Source organism: Oncorhynchus gorbuscha, linkage group LG04 (assembly GCF_021184085.1).
Source record: "Oncorhynchus gorbuscha isolate QuinsamMale2020 ecotype Even-year linkage group LG04, OgorEven_v1.0, whole genome shotgun sequence".
Lineage (NCBI taxonomy): Eukaryota > Metazoa > Chordata > Actinopteri > Salmoniformes > Salmonidae > Oncorhynchus > Oncorhynchus gorbuscha.
The window spans coordinates 21,107,794-21,131,233 of record NC_060176.1 but is presented as its reverse complement, the minus strand read 5'-3'; the positions used below and the strand labels follow the sequence as shown (position 1 = coordinate 21,131,233).

General features: G+C 47.2%; 1 protein-coding gene across 3 annotated transcripts in view; it reads left to right on the top strand.

Annotated features, from left to right (window-relative positions):
- LOC124033830 (ankyrin repeat domain-containing protein 11-like) overlaps nt 1-23,440 on the top strand; it is a 155,266-nt gene that overhangs the window by 105,019 nt on the left and 26,807 nt on the right. The window lies entirely within an intron of this gene.

Here is a 23,440-nt window from a genome sequence, read left to right as displayed (position 1 = left end):
ACACACACACAGACAGACACAGACACACACACAGACAGACACAGACACACACACAGACAGACACAGACACACACACACAGACAGACACAGACACACACAGAGACAGACACACAGACAGACAGACACACAGACAGACAGACACACACAGACGGACGGACGGACGGACGGACGGACGGACGGACGGACGGACAAATGTATGAAAACAGACAGACGAGTTAAACTAGCAGTGGCAGACATTTAAATCAAATAAAATCAAATATATTTATATAGCCCTTCGTACATCAGCTGATATCTCAAAGTGCTGTACAGAAACCCAGCCTAAAACCCCAAACAGCAAGCAATACCGGTGTAGAAGCACAGTGGCTAGGAAAAACTCCCTAGAAAGGCCAAAACCTAGGAAGAAACCTAGAGGAACCAGGCTATGTGGGGTGGCCAGTCCTCTTCTGGCTGTGCCGGGTGGAGATTATAACAGAACATGGCCAAGATGTTAAAATGTTCATAAATGACTAGCATGGTCAAATAATAATAAGGCAGAACAGTTGAAACTGGAGCAGCAGCACGGCCAGGTGGACTGGGGACAGCAAGGAGTCATCATGTCAGGTAGTCCTGGGGCATGGTCCTAGGGCTCAGTTCCTCCGAGAGAGAGAAAGAAAGAGAGGAGAGAATTAGAGAACGCACACTTAGATTCACACAGGACACCGAATAGGACAGGAGAAGTACTCCAGATGTAACAAACTGACCCTAGCCCCCCGACACAAACTACTGCAGCATAAATACTGGAGGCTGAGACGGGAGGGGTCAGGAGACACTGTGGCCCCATCCGAGGACACCCCCGGACAGGGCCAAACAGGAAGGATATAACCCCACCCACTTTGCCAAAGCACAGCCCCCACACCACTAGAGGGATATCTTCAACCACCAACTTACCATACTGAAACAAGGTTGAGTATAGCCCACAAAGATCTCCGCCATGGCACAACCCAAGGGGGGAAGCCAACCCAGACAGGATGACCACATCAGTGAATCAACCCACTCAGGTGACGCACCCCTTCCAGGGACGGCATGAGAGAGCCCCAGTAAGCCAGTTACTCAGCCCCTGTAATAGGGTTAGAGGCAGAGAATCCCAGTGGAAAGAGGGGAACCGGCCAGGCAGAGACAGCAAGGGCGGTTCGTTGCTCCAGAGCCTTTCCGTTCACCTTCCCACTCTTGGGCCAGACTACACTCAATCATATGACCCACTGAAGAGATGAGTCTTCAGTAAAGACTTAAAGGTTGAGACCGAGTTTGCGTCTCTGACATGGGTAGGCAGACCGTTCCATAAAAATGGAGCTCTATAGGAGAAAGCCCTGCCTCAGCTATTTGCTTAGAAATTCTAGGGACAATTAGGAGGCCTGCGTCTTGTGACCGTAGCGTACGTGTAGGTATGTACGGCAGGACCAAATCAGAGAGAGATGTAGGAGCAAGCCCATGTAATGCTTTGTAGGTTAGCAGTTAAACCTTGAAATCAGCCCTCACTTTGACAGGAAGCCAGTGTAGAGAGGCTAGCACTGGAGTAATATGATCAAATTTTTGTTGGTTCTAGTCAGGATTCTTGCAGCCGTATTTAGCACCAACTGAAGTTTATTTAGTGCTTTATCCGGGTAACCGGAAAGTAGAGCATTGCAGTAGTCCAACCTAGAAGTGACAAAAGCATGGATACATTTTTCTGCATCATTTTTGGACAGAAAGTTTCGGATTTTTGCAATGTTACGTAGATGGAAAAAAGCTGTCCTTGAAATGGACTTGAACAATATGTTCTTCAAACGAGAGATCAGGGTCCAGAGTAACGCCGAGGTCCTTCACAGTTTTATTTGAGACGACTGTACAACCATTAAGATTAATTGTCAGATTCAAAAGAAGATTCTTTGTTTCTTGGGACCTAGAACAAGCATCTCTGTTTTGTCAGAGTTTAAAAGTAGAAAGTTTGCAGCCATCCGCTTCCTTATGTATGAAACACATGCTTCTAGCAAGGGCAATTTTGGGGCTTCACCATGTTTCATTGAAATGTACAGCTGTGTGTCATCCGCATAGCAGTGAAAGTTAACATTATGTTTTCGAATAACATCCCCAAGAGGTCAAATATATAGTGGTCCTAAAACGGAACCTTGTGGAACACCGAAATTTACAGTTGATTTGTCAGAGGACAAACCATTCACAGAGACAAACTGATATCTTTCCGACAGATGAGATCTAAACCAGGCCAGAAATTATCCGTGTAGACAAATTTGGGTTTCCAATCTCTCCAAAAGAATGTGGTGATCGATGGTATCAAAAGCAGCACTAAGGTCTAGGAGCACGAGGACAGATGCAGAGCCTTGGTCCGATGCCATTACAATGTAATTTACCACCTTCACAAGTGCCGTCTCAGTGCTATGATGGGGTCTAAAACCAGACTGAAGCATTTCATATACATTGTTTGTCTTCAGGAAGGCAGTAAGTTGCTGCGCAAACAGCCTTTTCTAACATTTTTGAGAGGAATGGAAGATTCGATATAGGCCGATAGTTTTTTTTTTTTTTTTTTTTTTTTTCCCTTGGTCAAGGTTTGGCTTTTTCAAGAGAGGCTTTATTACTGCCACTTTTAGTGGGTTACACATCCGGTACACATCCGGTGTATAGAGAGCCGTTTATTATGTTCAACATAGGAGGGCCAAGCACAGGAAGCAGCTCTTTCAGTAGTTTAGTTGGAATAGGGTCCAGTATGCAGCTTGAAGGTTTAGAGGCCATGATTATTTTCATCATTGTGTCGAGATATAGTACTAAAACACTTGAGCGCCTCTCTTGATCCTAGGTCCTGGGAGAGTTGTGCAGACTCAGGACAACTGAGCTTTGAAGGAATACGCAGATTTAAAGAAGTCTGTAATTTGCTTTCTAATAATCATAATCTTTTCCTCAAAGAAGTTCATGAATTTATCACTGCTAAAGTGAAAGTCATCCTCTCTTGGGGAATGCTGCTTTTTAGTTAGCTTTGCGACAGTATCAAAAAGGAATTTCGGATTGTTCTTATTTTCCTCAATTAAGTTAGAAAAATAGGATGATCGAGCAGCAGTAAAGGGCTCTTCGGTACTGCACGGTACTGTCTTTCCAAGCTAGTCGGAAGACTTCCAGTTTGGTGTGGCGCCATTTCCGTTCCAATTTTCTGGAAGCTTGCTTCAGAGCTCGAGTATTTTCTGTGTACCAGGGAGCTAGTTTCTTATGAGAAATGTTTTTAGTTTTTAGGGGTGCAACTGCATCTAGGGTATTGCGCAAGGTTAAATTGAGTTCCTCAGTTAGTGGTTAACTGATTTTTGTCCTCTGGCGTCCTTGGGTAGACAGAGGTAATCTGGAAGGACATCAAGGAATCTTTGTGTTGTCTGTGAATTTATAGAACGACTTTTGATGTTCCTTGGTTGGGGTCTGAGCAGATTATTTGTTGCAATTGCAAACGTAATAAAATAGTAATAAAATAGTGGTCCGATAGTCCAGGATTATGAGGAAAAACATTAAGATCCACAACATTTATTCCATGGGACAAAACTAGGTCCAGCATATGACTGTGACAGTGAGTGGGTCCAGAGACACACTGAGTCGATGATTGCTCCGAAAGCCTTTTGGAGTGGGTCTGTGGACTTTTCCATGTGAATATTAAAGTCACCAAAGATTAGAATATTATCTGCTATGACTACAAGGTCCGATAGGAATACAGGGAACTCAGTGAGGAACGCTGTATATGGCCCAGGAGGCCTGTAAACAGTAGCTATAAAAAGTGATTGAGTAGGCTGCATAGATTTCATGACTAGAAGCTCAAAAGACAAATGTCTATTTTTTGTAAATTTTAATTTGCTATCGTAAATGTTAGCAACACGTCCGCCTTTGCGGGATGCACGGGGGATATGGTCACTAGTGTAGCCAGGAGGTGAGGCCTCATTTAACACCGTAAATTCATCAGGCTTAAGTCATGTTTCAGTCAGGCCAATCACATCAAGATTATGATCTGTGATTAGTTCATTGACTATAATTGCCTTTGAAGTAAGGGATCTAACATTAACTAGCCCTATTTTGAGATGTGAGGTATCATGATCTCTTTCAATAATGACAGGAATGGAGGTGGTCTTTATCCTAGTGAGATTGCTAAGGCGAACACCGCCATGTTTAGTTTTGCCCAACCTAGGTCGAGGCACAGACACTGTCTCAATGGTGATAGCTGAGCTGACTACACTGACTGCGCTAGTGACTCCACTATGCTGGCAGGCTGGCTAACAGCCTGCTGCCAGGCCTGCACCCTATTTCATTGTGGAGCTAGAGGAGTTAGAGCCCTGTCTATGTTGGTAGATAAGATAAGAGCACCCCTCCAGCTAGGATGGAGTCTGTCACTCCTCAGCAGGTCAGGCTTGGTCCTGTTTGTGGGTGAGTCCCAGAAAGAGGGCCAATTATCTACAAATTCTATCTTTTGGGGGGTTGCAGAAAACAGTTTTCAACCAGCGATTGAGTTGTGAGATTCTTACAACACTAGTATGGCTGAGAGGCCTGAGAAACTTCTCCAGCCATGTTCTCTCTGGTAAACCTCCACGCTTCCCATCCCATCAGTAATCTACTGAGTGTCTTTCACACATGACTGCGTAATCCCGTTACATCGGGGAAAGGTTTTGACAGCTTTTTCATCCTGGCACGACAAGATGGGTGCAGGCAGAGCTTGATGGCGGATTGTTTTGATGATGTTTTCGTACTCATTTTGGTAAAGGTCACATCCCATCTCCCTGTGTTCCTCCCCCGTGCTTTGTTCATTATCCTGCTCCGCTCCACGGTTATTTTTACCTCCTCCCATAATCCTTAATTAATGGAGCCCTAGTCACAGCGCCTCATATTTATCTCTTACACACACACACACACACACACACACACACTAATTCACACACACTGAATATATACACATACACACTGGTAGGCAGTGACGTTCCTGCTGAATGTTATGTGAGAAACCATGCTAGCTATTTCTTTTTTCTCTCTCCTTTCATTTGATTCATCTGTAGCACAGTAAATGGGAAACAACTGAGCAGAATTTTCATGCGTTTGGATACTTGGGTCCTTTCAGTGCACAGAAACCATGTTGATACTACACTAGTGTCCTTAACTTCTTAGGGCTGCAATCCCGTTAACGGGATCAATATGACAACAGTCAGTGAAAGTGCAGGGCTCCAAATTCAAAACAGAAATATCATCATTAAAATTCCTTAAACATACATGTATCTTATACCGTTTTTAAGGTAATCTTGTTGTTAATCCCACCACAGTGTCTGATTTCAAATAGGCTTTACAGCGAAAGCACCACAAATGATTTAGGTCACCACCAACTCACAGAAAAACACAGCCATTTTTCCAGCCAAAGAGAGGAGTCACAAAAAACACTAATAGAGATCAAATGAATCACTAACCTTTGATCTTCATCAGATGACACTCATAGGACTTCATGTTACATGTATGTTTTTGTTTGATAAAGTTCATATTTATATCAAAAAAGCGGAGTTTACATTGGTGCCTTACGTTCAGTAGTTCTAAAACATCCGGTGATATTGCAGAGAGCCACATCATTTTACAGAAATACTCATTATAAATGTTGATGAAAATACAATTGTTAGACATGGAAATATAGATATACCACTCCTTAATGCAATTGCTGTGTCATATTTCAAAAAAACTTTACGGAAAAAGCAAAACATGCAATAATCTGAGAACGGCGCTAAGAAAAGAGAAAAAAATATCCGCCATGTCGGAGGAATCAGAAATAACATTATAAATATTCCCTTACCTTTGGTGATCTTCATCAGAATGCACTCCTAGGAATCCCAGTTCCACATTAAATGTTTGATTTAGTTCGATAATGTCCAATATTTATGTCTAAGCAGCTAATTTTGTTAGGGCGATTAGTACACAAATCCAAACACTCGTGCAGGTCCAGCCAAACATCGGATGAAAACTTGAAAAAGTTATATTACAGGTCATAAAAACATTCTAAACTAAGTATAGAATCAATCTTTAGGATGTTTTTATCATAAATCTTCAATAACGCTCCAACTGGAAAATTCCATTGTCTGTAGAAAAGCCATGGAACGTAGGTTGCTATCATGTGAAATGCGCATGACCAGGACCTGCCTCTCTGCCAGACCACTGACTCAAACAGCTCCCATCCGGCTCCACATCACAGTAGAAGCCTCATTCAAGTTTCTAAAGACGGTTGACATCTAGTGGAAGCCTTAGGAAGTGCAACATAACCAATATCCCACTGTGTATTCAATAGGGGCTGGGTTGAAAATCAACCAACCTCAGATTTCCCACTTCCTGTTTGGATTTCTTCTCAGGTTTTTGCCTGCCATATGAGTTATGTTATACTCACAGACATCATTCAAACAGTTTTAGAAACTTCAGAGTGGTTTCTATCCAATACTAATAATAATATGCATATATTGGCAACTGGGACTGAGGAGCAGGCCGTTTACTCTGGGCACCTTTCATCCAAGCTACTGAATACTGCCCCTGCAGCCATAAGAATTTAACGCTAGCATTTTGATTCGAGATGGTAATATCATTTCAAAGGCGGAAATGTGTCAGTCTCCCATAGCGTGTGCTCATTTCAGTTCAGGAGTAGGGAATTGAAAGATGGGCCTCATGTCCAGTGTGAGGTCGTAAGTGGTGTGTTTGATGGGGGCGGGGTTCGTTCTGCTGTTCCCCCGCTATTCTTTGGCTGCAGCCTCATCCTGACAAGATTTGTGTTGAGTGAGGTGGGTGGAAGGGGTTGAGTGAGGTGTGGAGGCGTGTTACTGTGTGTATTAGCCTACATGCGTGTGAAGGAGCTTGTGGGAAGCTGCTCAAAGCTAATCCCATCGTGGCCCTCCCAGATCGGCCGTTGAGTTCTGAGGAACTACTGCGGTTACCCCCAGCTGCCTTCTACATTCAGAGGAAGTAGAGTGAGATGGCCCAGTCTTGTTTCTCATCGTTGGGATCCCCCGATGTTAATTTCTAGATCTTTTGAGATGCAGGTTTGGTGCAAATGCACTTGGGTGGGATGATGGCCCCAAGTGAGTTACTGTAATGACACTTAACAGGTCCCATGGACGTAAGTAAATACTACAGCAGTGCCGTTGTAGCAGTGAGCTAGGCTTTGTTTTGCTGGGATCCTCGTAAAGTACGGCTTTAACTAGCTCGCTGCCATGGCAATAGCACTGGCCTCCTCACTGCTGATAGGCCCAACGTTAATGCACTTCTGATTTGATGGACTCCCTGTTACACGCTCCATTGATCTATATGAATATGCATTATGAAATGGACTTTTATATATGGCCAATGCGTGTGCAGTACTAGGTGGAAATCCAATAACCATTCAGAGCACCCTACTAGTGATGCCATGGCTATCGTAGAGAAAAGCAGATTTACTATTCATTATGGAGATGGGCTGCAGGTTTGAAGCTCGCTGGGTGCTTTGTGTGCATGGTTTTAAGGTGTGTGTGTGTGTGTGCATAATGCTTGGGCAGAGTAGTCGACTGACCCATTTTTACGAATTTGTTTGGGATTCGGCGTGTACGCCCCCCCCCCCTCCGAATTCATGATTTAAAGCTCCAGCCTGGCCTCGATGTTTTATGTTTGTGTACGTTAGAGGGTGAAATCTACCCGGCTTATGTAGAGACAGTGTGAATTTTAGAGTAACGTGTGTTTCCCTCCCTCGCCATACTGTAGTTGTTCCTTAAATCAGTCTGTCTCTGCCCAATCCCTGTTCTACTACCCTAGTTCCCCTCCTTCGGATCAGGGGCGTCCCCTAATCACTGGCAGAGTCCTTAATTAGCTGAAGTGCCACTAAATCCGTTCACTTTATTTAAAAGGAGTCAATCAAGGTAAATAAGGGTGTGCAATTGCCAGCAATCCCAGTACCCTGTATGTCGATAACAGGATGGTTGACATTTCAGTGTGCAGTATAGCTGCTAACCGACCTTGCCCATCCTGCTCCTAGATACAAGCTACTCAATAATAATAATTAGCCAGCTATCTCTTCATTGAATAAAAACAAACTAGGTAGCTTCTTGGCTAGTGTTGGTTGCTCGGGAAAACTAGTCTCCTTTACTGCTCTCCATTGATGTTTTCAGAGGCTAGTTAGGACCGGGCAGCATGACGACTGCGACACCTCGAGCATCTCTCGAGCACAAGACGTGTCTCTGTGAATGTCTGTGTATACATGGTGTTTAATGTGGAATATCCCCATCTCTGTTAGACTAGGGTGGAGATACTGCACAGGGAAAATAGTCTTATTCTTTCAGAAGGTGAAGGGCAGAAATGGATCCTCATCGCTGGCTAGGCTTAGTATGCAGAGGCATACATTACCATGATTACTCCAGTGCTGTTGGCTTTCTCTCCATCCCTCACCCCCTCTCACACGCTCTCTCTTTCTGTCAGCCTGTTCGGTACATGTGCCCTGTCCCTGCGTTGCTAGGCAACAAGCCCAGTGTGTATTATTATTGTGGCTATGTCAGGCGCTCTGCCTTTCTCTCATTTCTGTTTGTCCAGGAGATGGTAGGATCAGATGCTGAGCTTTGGATGGGAGAAGAGAAAGGAGGATGAGGGAAGGAAGGAAGGATGCGTGGAGGGGGAGGAGCACTAAGATGAGTGAGTCAGCAACAAAGAGATGAAGCCTTATGATATGAGGGTAGAAAATATACAGGGTTTTTTCCCCCAGTCTCTCTAGCTTTCCCTGATGCATGGCAGAATATGTGGCACAATCTCGCTTCACTGAGGTCACTGGCTGAGAAAGACGAGATGATTTACCAGAGAGACTCATTCAAGCAGCAGCACAGAGCTGTATTGGCCAGAGTGCTCTCTCCACAGTGGAGAGATAGATGTGTAGGGGAACGCTGTCGTGCTCCAAGTATCAGATGAATTTATTGGATTCTAGCCTCGCCAGCCCCCTGCTCTCAGACCAGAGACTGCTGGGTGGACAGGTGGCGCTGTCCAGTCTGGATGGAGGTCCTGTCTGTCTGGCCTATGGTCTCTCAGGTGAGAGAGATGAGACAGGGCACCCTCCATCCCATCTCCACCCCCCAGGCCACTCCGTTCATCTTAATGCATCCCTACTCCTACTCTGCTTGTTTGCCTTTCCCCCTCCCTACAAAGGCCTCTAATGAAATGAATTACGGGTCAGGGGCTGCACCGCTAATCTGGGTCCTGGTTGCCTGGGTACTGGAGTGGGCCAGACTGGCTCTATTTGCACACTAAACAGGGCTAGCTGCTGCGCCCTTCTCCTATATGAAATGTAAATAGACTGCACAGCCGCCGGGGTGGTACACACAGCAGTAAGGGCCTCACTGCTCCAGCTCTCCCCTCATTCGGTAGCTCTCAATAACTCCTGTGATCTAGCAAACCATGATTATGACAGCGATGAATGACGGACAGTGTAGGCTGGTGATTGATCATACACTATAACCATAACAGACATTACAGCACTAGAAATTGAATGCCGGAGACTGTGCAGTTGTTTCCGTATCTAGCAGAGAGGCATGGAGAGAATAATATGGCAAGTCTCCCAAAATACACTCGCCATGCCGAATGACTATGTGCAGCTGCTGGGTCTGTGGCAGTTTAGCTTTATACATTTTTAGAATGAGAGCATCTGCTGTCGTGGAAAATGCAGTGGTGTGGACCTGATGACAGGCCTGAGTTAGGAGCGGGGGGGTGGCTACCGATCTGCTTTTCATCTTCTCAGTTGCAGCAGGGGCTTTCAGAATACCCCTCATTGGTGCTGCGTGTGTGTGAAAGAACGACATCCTGCAGTGAGGTGAAGCGTTGGCCTAGAAAGTGAGAGAGAGTGAGAGAGAGTGAGAGAGAGTGAGTGAGTGAGTGAACTTCCTCAGGCTGAAACTCTCTGATGCCTGCAATTGTTTTTTGTGCGTCCAATTCTTACTCAGTCACATGGTATCGCGTGCCAGAAGGAGTGACGTCATCCAAACCGTATCAAAGCATTTATTTCACTCTATTTCCATCCTGTGTGCGCGTGTTGTCTCTGTGTTTGTTTGAGCTATTATCCAGTCTGGCAGACCCACAGACTTCCCCCCTCCTCCCTGTCTTCTCCTTGGGGTTCTCTGCCCCTGTCCCTACAGGGTTTGCCACACTCTGAATGCTGATGTGGTCCTCCTCCGAATCACTGGTGGCTTGATGTTGGGGTACCAGGAAGCTCCGCTGAATCTTTTTGTCTCATTAATAGTTCCTCACGGCGTGACGTTTCGCTGCGGGCACGTGGGTCGTACTGGGGTACGGATGTAAAAAATCCCTCAATCTGCCATTGGTGCCAATTTTTTAATTAACCCCAAAGTTGCCTTGTTAAATCTTGTTCATTCTCTTAAATGAAATGCCATGACTGTTTTATCATTAACTGGGAATGTTTGTGTATTTTCGTGTGCAGGGTGTGCTGTTAGCATGATAACCTCTCATTAAGACAGACTGGTAGAATAGCTAGCCATCGCTAGCATTCACTTGTTGAAGTAACCTTTCAGTGAAATGGAGTTGACTGGAAACTACGACATGAATATACACTGAACAAAAATATAAACGCAACATGTCAAGTGTCCCCATGTTTCATGAGCTGCAATAAAAGATCCCAGAAATTGCACATAGGCACGAAAAGCTTATTTCTCTCAAATGTTGCGCACAAATGTGTTTACATCCCTGTTAGTGTACATTTCTCCTTTGCCAAGATAATCCATCCACCTGACAGATGTGGCATATCATGAAGCTGATTAAACTGCATGATCATTACACAGGTGCACCTTGTGCTGGGGACAGTAAGGCCACTCTAAAATGGGCAGTTTTGTCACACAACCCAATGCCACAGATGTGTCAAGTTTTGAGGGAGCGTGCGATTGGCATGCTGACTGCAGGAATGTCCACCAGAGCTTTCCCTACCATAAGCTGCCTCCAACATCGTTTTAGAGAATTTGGCAATGGCAGAACACTTGTGTGGGTGAGCGGTTTGCTGATGTCAACGTTGTGAACAGAGTGCCCCATGTTCATGGTGCGGTTATGATATGGGCACGTGTAAGCTATGGACAACAAACACAGTTGCATTTTATAGATGGCAATTTGAATGCGCAGATACCGTGATGAGATCCTGAGGCCCATTGTCGTGCCATTCATCTGCCGCCATCACCTCGTGTTTCAGCATGTTAATACTCTGCCCCATGTCGCAAGGATCTGTCCACAATTCCTGGAAGCTGAAAATGTCCCAGTTCTTCCATGGCCTGCATACTCACCAGACATGTCACCCATTGAGCAGGTTTGGGATGCTCTGCATCGACGTGTACGACATCGTGTTCCTGTTCCCACCAATATCCAGTAACTTCGCATAGCCATAAAGAGGAGTGGGACAACATTCCACAGGCCTGATCAACTCTATGCGACAGAGATGTCGTGCTGCATGAAGCAAATGGTGGTCACACCAGATACTGACTGGTTTTCTGATCCACGTATCTGTAACCAACAGATGTATTCCCAGTTATGTGAAATCCATAGATTAGGGCCTAATTTATTTATTTTTGATTGACCGATTTCCTTATGAACTGTAACTCAGTAAAATCTTTGAAATAGTTGCATGTTGTTTTATATTTTGTATGTGTATCTATATCTCTATATATCTCATTCACAACATTTGGTTGGGCAGCTATTATCCAGTTATATAAGAGGCTTGGCTGAACTGCTTTCAATGGGGAAATATTGCTTCCTCAGCCCGCTTCTTTGATTTTCATTGAAACTTTACTTTGCTGTGTGGACCTATAGTCCCGGCAGCTCATGGCGGAGGAGTAGATATGTTCTCTCTCTGTGTGTATCCGTGCTAGCTGGTCATGTGATACTGTTAAACGTATGGAGAGGCTCAGCCCACGCAGTGAAAAAAGTGAACTCAACCCCACTGCTGCACACAAGCTCCCAGAGGACTGTCTGTTTACTAAGGCTATAATTTTAGGGGCTTGTTTGTTTTATCATCCCAATGGAATTACGGTAGTTGTGTATCCCGACTGTTTCATGTTCATAAGCAGCGTGTCCAGTAAATGTGTTTGTAAGCCAGATGCAGTTGCTTGCGAGTGGAGACTGGAGATTATTAGCGGTGTGTGTTCTCCTCATGGGTCCTACCATCTCAGTGGACAGTGAGGGGGACAGAGGCCTTCACAATAGGACTCTGTGGATCCTATTGGAAGATACCTGGGAACAACACACAGTGCTGTCTCAGAATGACATTAGGTTTTTGTGCAGCAACATAATCATCTGTTAGTATCATGGCTATGTAATTAACATGGAATATGTTTACCATAGTATTCCAGACCAGGGTTCTCCCCAAGGTTGTTTTTTTTTAACAAGGTGGTACGGATTATTGAGGTGAGACGGGTTATTGAGGTGAGGCCCGGAGGTGGTACGAGTTATTGAAGTGAGGCCCGGAGGTGGTACGGCTTATTGAGGTGAGGCCCGGAGGTGGTACGAGTTATTGAAGTGAGGCCCGGAGGTGGTACGGATTATTGAGGTGAGGCCCGGAGGTGGTACGAGTTATTGAAGTGAGGCCCGGAGGTGGTACGGGTTATTGAGGTGAGGCCCGGAGGTGGTACGAGTTATTATACTACTTATACTACTAATTTCATTTTTCAATGGTCAACAGAACTGGCAAGAGTAATTCAGTGTGTCAGAAGGCCTGGACTGTTGTTATGTTAGGGGTAGGGCTGGGTTGATATGGCTTAATGTTGTTTTTTTTTTCAAAATAAGCTTTGTTGCACAATTTAAAGGTAAATAAACTGCATTTCAAACAGTCGGTAATAATCGAATGAATTCAGGGCTTTGTCAAATTATACCTCGGCTAAATATAAGCCTTCAACCATAAGACCCACTAATTATTTTATCAAAATAGTATAACCTGCTTTTTGCTATAATCACTGATCTGGCTTTCAAGTCTGTCTATTAAAATTCCCCCTTTTATGTTATTACATTCTTTTTTACCAGACCGATGCATAATGCAGAACTTCTGGTAGCTGGCATAGAAAATTAACACAGGTCTCATAAACAATCTCTCAAGCACATGCTCACCCGCTTGTATATAGACTGCTAATCTTTGTATTTAAAAATCTAGCCAACGTGGCTCTATTTGCTTACTAATACTGTAGAATGGTACATCCTCCTGTCTGTCTGGAACTGTTTGAACAACAGCCTGTTCACATTGTGTAGAACGTTGAAATCAAGTGGCCTACCTGCATAAGAAGATTTGTTTGTTTTTTTATTCTCATTGCACGTTTATCAAACACAGACTAGACAGCTATCACAAGTCTATGGCCAAAATGCTGCTGGCGGCACCGCGTGACAAACTAAGCATTCATGTTAGTAGGGTCTGCTCTGTTCTTAATTTTGGGAGTCCAGATGTAAAAAGGGTATTGTTACAAATGATAAGTTCTCCTCTATTACAGTAAAATGTCTTCATGTGTTTTGGTGTCCAAATCACAAAATAGCCAATTGCATTTATTTGAAGACCAAAAAAACACTATTCTGTTTTAAGAAAAAAAGTAAGTATATGCAAATTGACATCATTTGCCTATATGTCAATGTGTAGGTGATAGCCTATGCATATTGGCTATACCCTCTCATGTCCACAGCGATGCTGACATGAGGGAGGCACCAGAAAATGTAGCCAAACTTTTAATTACATATAAACAGTGGGGCAAAAAAGTATTTAGTCAGCCACCAATTGTGCAAGTTCTTCCACTTAAAAATATGAGAGAGGCCTGTAATTTTCATCAAAGGTACACTTCAACTATGACAGACAAAATGAGAAAAAGAAATCCAGAAAATCACATTGTAGGATTTTTTATTAATTAATTTGCAAATTATGGTGGAAAATAAGTATTTGGTAACCTACAAACAAGCAAGATTTCTGGCTCTCACATACCTGTAACTTCTTCTTTAAGAGGCTCCTCTGTCCTCCACTCGTTACCTGTATTAATGGCACCTGTTTTGAACTTGTTATCAGTATAAAAGACACCTGTCCACAACCTCAAACAGTCACACTCCAAACTCCACTATGGCCAAGACCAAAGAGCTGTCAAAGGACACCATAAACAAAATTGTAGACCTGCACCAGGCTGGGAAGACTGAATCTGCAATTTTGCAGGGCTCTGGCAGTGCTCCTCCTGCTCCTCCTTGCACAAAGACGGAGGAAGCGGTCCTGCTGCTGGAATGTTGCCCTCCTACGGCCTTCTCCACGTCTCCTGATGTACTGGCCTGTCTCCTGGTAGCGCCTCCATGCTCTGGACACTACGCTGACAGACACAGCAAATCTTCTTGCCACAGCTTGCATTGATGTGCCATCCTGGATGAGCTGCACTACCTGAGCCACTTGTGTGGGTTGTAAACTCCGTCTCGTGCTACCACTAGAGTGAAAGCACCGCCAGCATTCAAAAGTGACCAAAACATCAGCCAGGAAGCATAGGAACTGAGAAGTGGTCTGTGGTCACCACCTGCAGAACCACTCCTTTATTGGGGGTGTCTTGCTAATTGTCTATAATTTCCACCTGTAGTCTATTCCATTTGCACAACAGCATGTGAAATTGATTGTCAATCAGTGTTACTCCCTAAGTGGACAGTTTGATTTCACAGAAGTGTGATTGACTTGGAGTTACATTGTGGTGTTTAAGTGTTCCCTTTATTTTTTTTGAGCAGTGTGTATATATATATATATATATGTATATGAAAAAATAATTAAATTCCATGTCAATTTACAATGCACGATAATGGTCCTATTACATATGTGTTCCCGGGCAATGACGTCATCTCTACCGCAAACTTTTACAAACACAGAACGCAGCTACAGTAACATGTCGATAGCGACAATTGATCACTTTTAAGAATGCCGGTCTGTACCTTTTTCCGACAGTAGAATTCTGCTCCGGCATAAAATGTTCTATTTTTCAAGACAATAAGCATCGCTGATTGATATGCTGCAGTTTATGGTATGGTAGCTAGATGTTTTATTTTTCCTAATTGTCTTGGGAAGTCAAGGTACCAGGCAAGCAGGCTGCATTGCAGCAGCTTGATTATTTGATTGACCGTTCTCGTCGCCTAGTGATGGACTTCAGTCCTCCATCAGAAGCATCATTCCTTTATAGACCAGTAAAATTTCCAGAGGGATTTTTCTTAACGTTAAGGATCCCAACTTAATTTTAATGTTTAAACGTTCACACCCCTAATTGAAACCCGCGTTTCTCATGTTCTATTGGTTTTCAAATCAACTTTCTTTCATTGTCCACCAGCAAAAGGCATGATCCTAGTCATATTAAAAACGTATGCTCAATGTTGGATCTTTAGATCTCCCCTCTTTCAAAGTTTCAAACAGATATTTTCATCTCTGTCACAAAACTGTTCACATGTGCGGTGCACATTTGAGAGCGGTGTTTTACTACTAATTGCATTTTGGAACGTTCACACGTATAGTCAACTGCCATGTACTCCTTGCTTCGCTTATATTGTGAAGAAATATTTGATCAACTTTTTAAGTTAAATGTTCTGATCTGTTGCATCAGCCTTATTGCTTTTTTGAAAATATTTATTTTATGTAAAGTGGTATTATTTGGGGATATAGCATCCCTCAACTGTCCCAGAGTCAGTTTGGAATATTTATTTCTCCCACAGAATGACAAGCCACATTATTTTTTTTACATAGTGGTGCAGCAAAGTCCAAAATGTGGCAAAGCGCCCCTCTTACGTTCTTTGGAGAGAGCACAGTTATAAAATGTCTATTTTCTGCCACAGTGTAGTGTAGAAGCAGGAGAAGAGGTGAGGGCTCTGTGTAGTGTAGAAGCAGGAGAAGAGGTGAGGGCTCTGTGTAGTGTAGAAGCAGGAGAAGGGGTGAGGGCTCTGTGTAGTGTAGAAGCAGGAGAAGGGGTGAGGGCTCTGTGTAGTGTAGAAGCAGGAGAAGAGGTGAGGGCTCTGTGTAGTGTAGAAGCAGGAGAAAGGGGTGAGGGCTCTGTGTAGTGTAGAAGCAGGAGAAGGGGTGAGGGCTCTGTGTAGTGTAGAAGCAGGAGAAGAGGTGAGGGCTCTGTGTAGTGTAGAAGCATGAGAAAGAGGTGAGGGCTCTGCGTAGTGTAGAAGCAGGAGAAAGAGGTGAGGGCTCTGCGTAGTGTAGAAGCAGGAGAAAGGGGTGAGGGCTCTGTGTAGTGTAGAAGCAGGAGAAGAGGTGAGGGCTCTGTGTAGTGTAGAAGCAGGAGAAGAGGTGAGGGCTCTGTGTAGTGTAGAAGCAGGAGAAGGGGTGAGGGCTCTGTGTAGTGTAGAAGCAGGAGAAGGGGTGAGGGCTCTGTGTAGTGTAGAAGCAGGAGAAGAGGTGAGGGCTCTGTGTAGTGTAGAAGCAGGAGAAAGGGGTGAGGGCTCTGTGTAGTGTAGAAGCAGGAGAAGGGGTGAGGGCTCTGTGTAGTGTAGAAGCAGGAGAAGAGGTGAGGGCTCTGTGTAGTGTAGAAGCAGGAGAAGAGGTGAGGGCTCTGTGTAGTGTAGAAGCAGGAGAAGAGGTGAGGGCTCTGTGTAGTGTAGAAGCAGGAGAAAGAGGTGAGGGCTCTGTGTAGTGTAGAAGCAGGAGAAAGGGGTGAGGGCTCTGTGTAGTGTAGAAGCAGGAGAAGGGGTGAGGGCTCTGTGTAGTGTAGAAGCAGGAGAAGAGGTGAGGGCTCTGTGTAGTGTAGAAGCAGGAGAAGAGGTGAGGGCTCTGTAGTGTAGAAGCAGGAGAAGAGGTGTAGAAGCAGGAGAAGAGGTGAGGGCTCTGTGTAGTGTAGAAGCAGGAGAAGAGGTGAGGGCTCTGTGTAGTGTAGAAGCAGGAGAAGAGGTGAGGGCTCTGTGTAGTGTAGAAGCAGGAGAAGAGGTGAGGGCTCTGTGTAGTGTAGAAGCAGGAGAAAGAGGTGAGGGCTCTGCGTAGTGTAGAAGCAGGAGAAAGAGGTGAGGGCTCTGTGTAGTGTTGAAGCAGGAGAAAGGACTGTCAATGTTGTGTTGAAGCAGGAGAAAGAGGACAGTCAATGTTGTGTTGAAGCAGGAGAAAGGGCTCTGTGTAGTGTTGAAGCAGGAGAAAGGACTGTCAATGTTGTGTTGAAGCAGGAGAAAGAGGACAGTCAATGTTGTGTTGAAGCAGGAGAAAGAGGACAGTCAATGTTGTGTTGAAGCAGGAGAAAAGGTGAGGGCCCTCAATGGAGTGGTGAAGCAGGAGAAAGCACATTAGTCTAACCTCCAGCTCTGCTGTCCAGGGGCCAGTCTCAGTAAAAACGTCCCCATTGGGAACCCATAAAAGACCACATTCTTCACTCGTCTACTGGGTCAGTGCGATGAACCCTGCCTCTGTTGGGATAGTCTGATTCAGGCTAAGAGTGACATCTCTAACCTGTGTGTGAACCCACCCACCCTCTCCAAGCACCAATCATATTTGAGAATAGTCAGCTAGCAAGCAAGCCGATGCTTTTTGCTTTGTCTAATGCCTCAAGTGCGTAGTTCCTAGTTACATGACCAATCACTGCTGTCAGGTGACATTGGTGCCTGGAACGGCTGTCACCAAAACAACCCACATCAAAGACTGTTTATGTAGACCTTTAACTGCCATGTGCACCGTGTTTATGCTGTTGAAATTGAATGGATAATGCATTTCCAATAAGATATTGCAAGCAAAATAAGGAACGTACGTCACTTTGCCTGAAAATGCCACATTTACACTTACCACACTTATTGAAATGTTGCTGTTCCTTGATAGCAGATAAACTTTCTCTCCAATAGGCCTTTAGCATTTGCAATTTGGCTCCTGGTGAGCTGCTCTTCCACTGTAAGCAGTGCTGTGAGGATGACGTGGGCTTTATTTACCTAGCCTCCCAGACAAAACAATGTCAAGTGAAACTCAAATCGGTGAGGTCATTTCATTACTCATGTAGGTAATGCTGAAGCAAGATAACTGTTCAACGTTGCATCAATAGCGTTGAAAAAAATCTGACCGCCCCCAGGGTAGACCCTGTTTACAGAGTGGCAGGAAGGGACCCCTGGGGGGTGTGGACAGACTATACACATTGTGTGTATTTATGGGGTTGGAAGGAAGAGAGCCAGGGTTTGTTGTGTTCAGTGTAAAAGAGCGGGAAGCGGATGCTGCAGGATCCAGCATTGGACCAGGGCCTCGGCCTCTCTACAGTACCTTACAGTGCATAGACTTACTCATATGTGATGAATTAGAGCTGTTGGCTTGTGGAGAGAGGCCCCTCTGTGTGACGCACACACAGACTGATAGCAGATGCTGTGCAGCTTTTGAATGGGGTGGAAGGCGAAGGAAATGAGGCCTGTGTTTTGGAATGGATGTTATTGTGTTTCCTCTTAGGGTTCTGTGTCGTCTGTGTTCCTCTCCCCACTAAGAGATGAGAGCTCCGAACACACAGATAATGCATTGAAGACTCTCTGCCAAAAACCCCTAGAGGAACTGACTGAGGACTCAATAACACACTTACTTAGCCCCTGTGCCAAAACCACCCCAGAATCCTTGAAGACAACCTGAACACAATTACGTCAAGAAGCGCAGCATCTGAATACTGATGTTGTCTATAATGATATCGGCCTGTGGTATTATATCATATAGTTATTACATGATTTGTTTTAAAGTGGGGAGAGAAGCTTCAATAAATAGTGTTCTACTGAGCCAGTCACTGATACAGTGGAAACCATGCAGGAAAACAGGTTCTTATTGACCCTCCCATGGGCATTACAGGCACCAACATACACACTCAGTTATAGCGGAGGGGAAATTGTACCTGGTTAAGTTAAGAAAAATAATTGTAATATCAATTTAATGTGAAACTGTTTCACACCACTAACATCAAAGGCTGATTTCATTCACAATGTGTGAATTTACAATGGAGGTTTGGAGTTGTAGATTAGATTATCCTAAAATAGTGTGGAGTTTATTGTTCTAGATAGCTCAAACTAGGTCGGCACACTGTGTGGATCATAGAATCTTTGTTTATCTCTGTTAGTAGTTGACCCCTTTGCCACTTTGTGCTGCTTAATGTGAGCTTGGAGTGTGTGGGGCTTTGGGGGACGGGGCCAGAGAACAGGGTGGAGGCAGAGGTTTGCTGCGTGTCGCTTTCCTTATGCCAGGAGGAGAGGGGAGCAGTGTTCCTCTGACTGTGTGTCGCTGGCTCTGGGATATAAATAGCTGTCTTTGAGTAGGAGAGCTGCAGAGGGAGGACCATGGCGCCAGGGCAGAGCTGAGTGCCAGGCAGCGTTCCCGGGTACTGGAGAGAGGGAGGAGGGGCAGGCGCCAGGGCAGAGCTGAGTGCCAGGCAGCGTTCCTGGGTAGTGGAGAGAGGGAGGAGGGGCAGGCTCCAGGGCAGAGCTGAGTGCATGGCAGCATTCCCGGGTAGTGGAGAGAGGGAGGAGGGTCAGGCTCCAGGGCAGAGCTGAGTGCCAGGCAGCGTTCCTGGGTAGTGGAGAGAGGGAGGAGGGTCAGGCTCCAGGGCAGAGCTGAGTGCCAGGCAGCGTTCCCGGGTAGTGGAGGAGGGGCAGGCGCCAGGGCAGAACTGAGTGCCAGGCAGCGTTCCTGGGTAGTGGAGAGAGGGAGGAGGGTCAGGCTCCAGGGCAGAACTGAGTGCCAGGCAGCGTTCCTGGGTAGTGGAGGAGGGGCAGGCGCCAGGGCAGAACTGAGTGCCAGGCAGCGTTCCTGGGTAGTGGAGAGAGGGAGGAGGGGCAGGCTCCAGGGCAGAGCTGAGTGCCAGGCAGCGTTCCTGGGTAGTGGAGAGAGGGAGGAGGGGCAGGCTCCAGGGCAGAGCTGAGTGCCAGGCAGCGTTCCCGGGTAGTGGAGAGAGGGAGGAGGGGCAGGCTCCAGGGCAGAGCTGAGTGCCAGGCAGCGTTCCCGGGTAGTGGAGAGAGGGAGGAGGGTCAGGCTCCACGGCAGAGCTGAGTGCCAGGCAGCGTTCCCGGGTAGTTGAGAGAGGGAGGAGGGTCAGGCTCCAGGGCAGAGCTGAGTGCCAGGCAGCATTCCTGGGTAGTGGAGAGAGGGAGGAGGGTCAGGCTCCAGGGCAGAGCTGAGTGCCAGGCAGCGTTCCCGGGTAGTGGAGAGAGGGAGGAGGGTCAGGCTCCAGGGCAGAGCTGAGTGCCAGGCAGCATTCCTGGGTAGTGGAGAGAGGGAGGAGGGTCAGGCTCCAGGGCAGAGCTGAGTGCCAGGCAGCGTTCCCGGGTAGTGGAGAGAGGGAGGAGGGGCAGGCGTCAGGGAAGAGCTGAGTGCCAGGCAGCGTTCCTGGGTAGTGGAGAGAGGGAGGAGGGGCAGGCGCCAGGGCAGAGCTGAGTGCCAAGCAGCATTCCTGGGTAGTGGAGAGAGGGAGGAGGGTCAGGCTCCAGGGCAGAGCTGAGTGCCAGGCAGCGTTCCAGGGAAGTGGAGAGAGGGAGGAGGGGCAGGCTCCAGCCCAGCCTTCTGCACACACTCTGGTGAAAAATGCATTATGAAGGAGAAAAATATTGAGGAACTCTTTACGTATAATTTATTCATAAGAGCTCGGAAGCGACCTCTCCACATGCAGACAGGGCAGTGGATACTAAAGAGAATAGGGCTAATCTAGTAGCATGGCGATTCAGCAGGAGGGAACTGGGCAAGAGAGGCCATACTAAGCTTACAGCAGAATAGGCCTCACTATGAAAACACTGCAGAGGGTTTAGTAAGGCATCAATTGCTCACTGCAGAGTTGGCCTTTCCTATAAAACCACTGCAGATGGTTTAGTAAGGCATCACGAGCTCACTGCAGAGTTGGCCTTTACTATAAAACCACTGCAGATGGTTTAGTAAGGCATCACTAGCTCACTGCAGAGTTGGCCTTTACTATGAAAACACTGCAGATGGTTTAGCAAGGCCTCACTAGCTCACTGCAGAGTATGTAAAAATGGTTTCATGCTAGCACCTAGCAGTGGGTTCAGAAAGTCCTCCCACACTAGCATACCACTCCCTGCCAGCACACCACTCCATGCAGCACACTAGCACACCACTCCCTCCAAGCACACCACTCCCTGCAGCACACTAGCACACCACTCCCTGCTAGCACACCACTCCCTGCTAGCACACCACTCCATGCAGCACACTAGCAGACCACTCCCTGCAGCACACTAGCAGACCACTCCCTGCAGCACACTAGCACACCACTCCCTGCTAGCACACCACTCCCTCCAAGCACACTAGCACACCACTCCCTGCTAGCACACCACTCCCTGCTAGCACACCACTCCATGCAGCACACTAGCAGACCACTCCCTGCAGCACACTAGCACACCACTCCCTGCTAGCACACCACTCCATGCAGCACACTAGCAGACCACTCCATGCAGCACACTAGAAGACCACTCCCTCCAAGCACACCACTCCCTCCAAGCACACCACTCCCTACAGAACACTGGCACACCACTCCCTGCTAGCACACCACTCCATGCAGCACACTAGCAGACCACTCCCTGCCAGTACACCATTCCATGCAGCACATTAGCACACCGCTCCCTGCTAGCACACCGCTCCCTGCTAGCACACCACTCCCTGCTAGCACACCACTCCATGCAGCACACTAGCACACCACTCCCTCCAAGCACACCACTCCCTGCAGCACACTAGCACACCACTCCCTGCTAGCACACCACTCCCTGCTAGCACACCACTCCATGCAGCACACTAGCAGACCACTCCCTGCAGCACACTAGCACACCACTCCCTGCTAGCACACCACTCCCTGCTAGCACACCACTCCCTGCTAGCACACCACTCCCTGCAAGCACACCACTCCCTGCTAGCACACCACTCCCTCCAAGCACACTAGCACACCACTCCCTGCTAGCACACCACTCCCTGCAAGCACACTAGCACACCACTCCCTGCAAGCACACTAGCACACCACTCCCTGCTAGCACACCACTCCCTCCAAGCACACTAGCACACCACTCCCTGCTAGCACACCACTCCATGCAGCACACTAGCAGACCACTCCATGCAGCACACTAGAAGACCACTCCCTCCAAGCACACCACTCCCTCCAAGCACACCACTCCCTACAGAACACTGGCACACCACTCCCTGCTAGCACACCACTCCATGCAGCACACTAGCAGACCACTCCCTGCCAGTACACCATTCCATGCAGCACATTAGCACACCGCTCCCTGCTAGCACACCGCTCCCTGCTAGCACACCGCTCCCTGCTAGCACACCGCTCCCTGCTAGCATACCGCTCCCTGCTAGCACACTAGCACACCACTCCATGCATCATGCTAGCACACCACTCCATGCAGCACACTAGCACACCACTCCCTGCTAGCACATCACTCCATGCAGCACACTAGCACACCACTCCCAGCTACCACACCACTCCATGCAGCACACCACTCCCTGCAAGCACATCACTCCCTGCAGCATACTAGCATATTACTCCATGCAGCACACTAGCACACCACTCCCTCCAAGCACACCACTCCATGCAGCACACTAGCACACCACTCCCTCCAAGCACACCACTCCCTCCAAGCACACCACTCCCTGCAGCACACTAGCACACCACTCCCTGCTAGCACACCACTCCCTGCTAGCACACCACTCCCTGCTAGCACACCACTCCATGCAGCACACTAGCAGACCACTCCATGCAGCACACTAGAAGACCACTCCCTCCAAGCACATCACTCCCTGCAGCACACTAGCACACCGCTCTCTCCAGGCACACCACTCCATGCAGCACACTAGCACACCAGTCCCTCCAAGCACACCACTCCCTGCAGCACACTAGCACACCACTCCCTGCTAGCACACCACTCCATGCAGCACACTAGCAGACCACTCCCTGCAGCACACTAGCACACCACTCCCTCCAAGCACACCACTCCCTGCAGCACACTAGCACACCACTTGATGCAGCACACTAGAAGACCTCTCCCAGCTAGCACACCACTCCATGCAGCACACCACTCCCTGCATGCACACCACTCCCTCCAGCACACTAGCACACCACTCCCTGTAGCACACTAGCACACCACTCCCTCCAAGCACACCTCTCCCTGCAGAACACTAGCACACCACTCCCTCAAAGCACACCACTCCATGCAGCACACTAGCACACCACTCTCTCCAAGCACACCACTCTCTGCAAGCATATCACTCCCTGCAGCATACTAGCATACTACTCCATGCAGCACAATAGCACACCACTCCCTCCAAGCACACCACTCCCTGCAAGCACATCACTCCCTGCAGCACACTAGCACACCACTCTCTCCAGGCACACCACTCCATGCAGCACACTAGCACACCACTCCCTCCAAGCACACCACTCCCTGCTAGCACACCACTCCATGCAGCACACTAGCAGACCACTCTGCAGCACACTAGCACACCACTCCCTCC